Source organism: Calidris pugnax, unplaced genomic scaffold (assembly GCF_001431845.1).
Source record: "Calidris pugnax isolate Ruff unplaced genomic scaffold, ASM143184v1 scaffold19, whole genome shotgun sequence".
NCBI lineage: Eukaryota > Metazoa > Chordata > Aves > Charadriiformes > Scolopacidae > Calidris > Calidris pugnax.
Genome location: NW_015090775.1, coordinates 1892864 through 1895574, shown reverse-complemented (window position 1 = coordinate 1895574; position 2711 = coordinate 1892864). Strand labels below are relative to the sequence as shown.

General features: G+C 51.0%; 1 protein-coding gene across 1 annotated transcript in view; it reads left to right on the top strand.

The window, feature by feature from the left end:
• Positions 1 to 2711, top strand: part of LOC106890667 (polycomb complex protein BMI-1) — a 10392-nt gene that overhangs the window by 1134 nt on the left and 6547 nt on the right. The gene's annotated exons all lie outside the window — the stretch shown is intronic.

The following is a 2711-nucleotide window of genomic DNA, read 5'->3' as shown; positions in this document are numbered from 1 at the left end:
GGGCGTGCGGGTTGCTGGAGCCTTCGGAGCAAAGGTGATGTGTCTGTGGGACGCGGGAGGGGGGGGTGGTGGTGTGTGTGTGTGTGGTTTTTTTGAATTTCTTTTCTCCGGTTGGTATTTTTTTTTCTCCCCCCGAGCCCGGGGAGGGTAAATTTAGGTGAAATCCTTTGTCAGAGCTTAAAGATGTCCCGGGTGGGCTCCTCGTGCTGGTTCTGGGCAGCACTGGGAAGTTGCTGGCGGGTGGTTTTGCGATTGTATGGCCTTGGCAGGACGGAACGCGGGATGTTGCTCTCTGTTGGCTCTAAATATTTGCAAATAATCAGGTAAAAAAAATGAGCAGAAAAAATCGCATTTCTGTGCAAGTGAGAGAGTCACTTTTTCAGCCTCTCTAGAAACTTTGATTCACTCCTCCAGTCTTCAGAAAAGTCGAGGAAAAGCCGGGGGTGTGTGCCCGTTTGCAGGCTGGGCGTTGAAGAGTGGGTTTTTTCGCGTCGTCTGTAGTGGTGTGAGCAACTTATTTTATGGGACTGTCCCAAAGACCAGGGAGATTCTGGAAATGTAGTCCAGTAAAAAACTCCTTGGAGGGACTCTGTCCTGGAAACTGAGACAGACTTGTGCTGCAGCTTGCCAGAGAGACACCAAGGCTTGACCTACCTGATCACTTAAATGGTACAAAATTGACATTTTAGGGTGCTTTTTAAGTAGACAGATCGTGTCCCTCGCCTAGTTCCAGGGGGGCGATTTAAAGGGTTGGGGTCCTTTTGCACTCTGCTGCCAATATTCAGGTCTTTCCTGGCTGCAGCGGAATTGGGGAGGGATATTTGAGCCCCGTGTTCTCTGAGAGAAGCGTCATCCCTCCTTTAAAAACATATGTGGCCATTCTTCGGCGAAAGAGTAATAACAGGCTCGAGAGTAAAAGTGGCTCGGGGTGATAATGGGTGAAGATGCAGAATGACGGCTGCTTTATCCCTGATGAGAGAGTTTTCCGAGAGGAGATGGGTGCAAAGTACACAAACCTACCCCAGCGATGCTTCTCTTTTTTATGTATGTATTTTCTGCGAGAGACCCGCCGAGCGAGGTTTGATAGCTTATTGCCTTTATGGATTTTTAATAACGGAGCTGATTCTTAGCAGGAGAAGGCGCTTCTGTTTTTCTTCATTTTGACATAGCCCGTTTAAGGCCTCTAAATAATCAGTTGGCTGGCAGTGTTTACTTCTAGCGGGTATTATCTCCGTATATTTTACGTTTAGTTGTTCCATGTGTCAATGTGTAAATATATATTGTCCTGGTAAAGAGGCTGCATTGACTGTGTGTGAAGTGTTGGTATTCCCCTTGCCAGCAGCACGAGGAGGGAAAAAAAAAAAGAGAGAAAAGAAAAAAAAATCTGAAAAGGTTTACCTCGGACCAAAATATTAAGCTCAGGCTAAAGTAGTAAAACGTGCTGCCTTCGTGTTACACACCCGCAGGCACAGACACGCGTGTGTGTGTGTGTGTGTGTGCCTGTGCGGGTGGCTTTCGGGGAGAATTTGGGCGCCTGGTTGGGCTCGCTGGGGAAAATCACTGCTTTCGGAGACAGCACGTTTGGAAACGTGCAAACTTCGGGCAATAAATAATCCGCGTTTAGAGGGGTTGCTTCGACAAAACAGGTTTCACGGTTGAATTTAATCCCCCCCCTCCCTTTAGGAAAGGGGCTACGCCTGCGTGAAATAAACGCGTTAATGTCTTGAAAGGTCTGTCCCAGGCTGTCGGGGCTGGGAAGGAATTCTCGGTCAGCCGGCTCGCCTGACCTCGGTCACCGCTGGGTTTTTCGGTTCAGATATTTATGAATTATAAGGTAGTGGCTCGAGCAAATAAACCCCAGAGCCGTGAGAGCAGCCTGCCCGTGTTGGAGTAGCCAAAGGGACCCCGGAGTCGCCGGGTTCAGGGCGCTGGGCTCTTCAGGGAGGAGCGGAGGAGCCTTTTCTGGGAAAAGCAAACCCTCGGGCTCCGTTTAAGAGCGAGAAGCGGGGGGTCAGGGACCCTGGAAGCGACGTTTAAAGGGCAGGACGATGCAGCGGGGGTCTGGCTTCCCCGCACGGGGGTAGGGACAGCTTTCGGGGAGCGGGTCTGGCTCGGGGCTGGTCCCCGCGCTGCGCTGTGGGGCTGGGGGGTTTCTCTGCTCCGTGCAGCACTGGAGGGGTCTCCCGCTGCTGCAGGAGAACTTTCCTGGCTGGGGTCGCTCGTTGGCGCTGTGCACACTTCGGGAGGAATATTGCACCCCTGTCCTGGGCAGTTTGGCTGAAATTCAAAGCTTTCAAAAAAGCTTGGTGTGTTGTCTTTTTTTTTTTTTTTTTTTTTGGGGGGTGGTTTTTTTTTTTTTTTTTTTTTTGTGTGTGGGTTTTTTTTTTTTTTTCCTTTTTTTTTTCTTTTTTTTTTTTTTCTCTCTCTCTGCCCAACATCTCGCAGTTTGCGAGGGGGCTGGGAGGAACCGTGGCGGGTTGAGGCTCCTCGCAGCTCGCCCGGTGGCTCGCAAGCTCTGCCTCGGGAGGAGTGCAGACCGGGGCTGGGAGCCGGTGTGCTGGGAGCACTGGCATGGGGAAACCAACAGCTTGCGCTGGAGCAACGTTGCATTTCTCAGGATCTGGTTGACAGAAAAGAATTTACTCTGCGATTGAGGTGGCTGAGAGGGGTTTTGTTGGTTGTTTTCCCCCCCCCCCCCCCCCTGCTCTGCT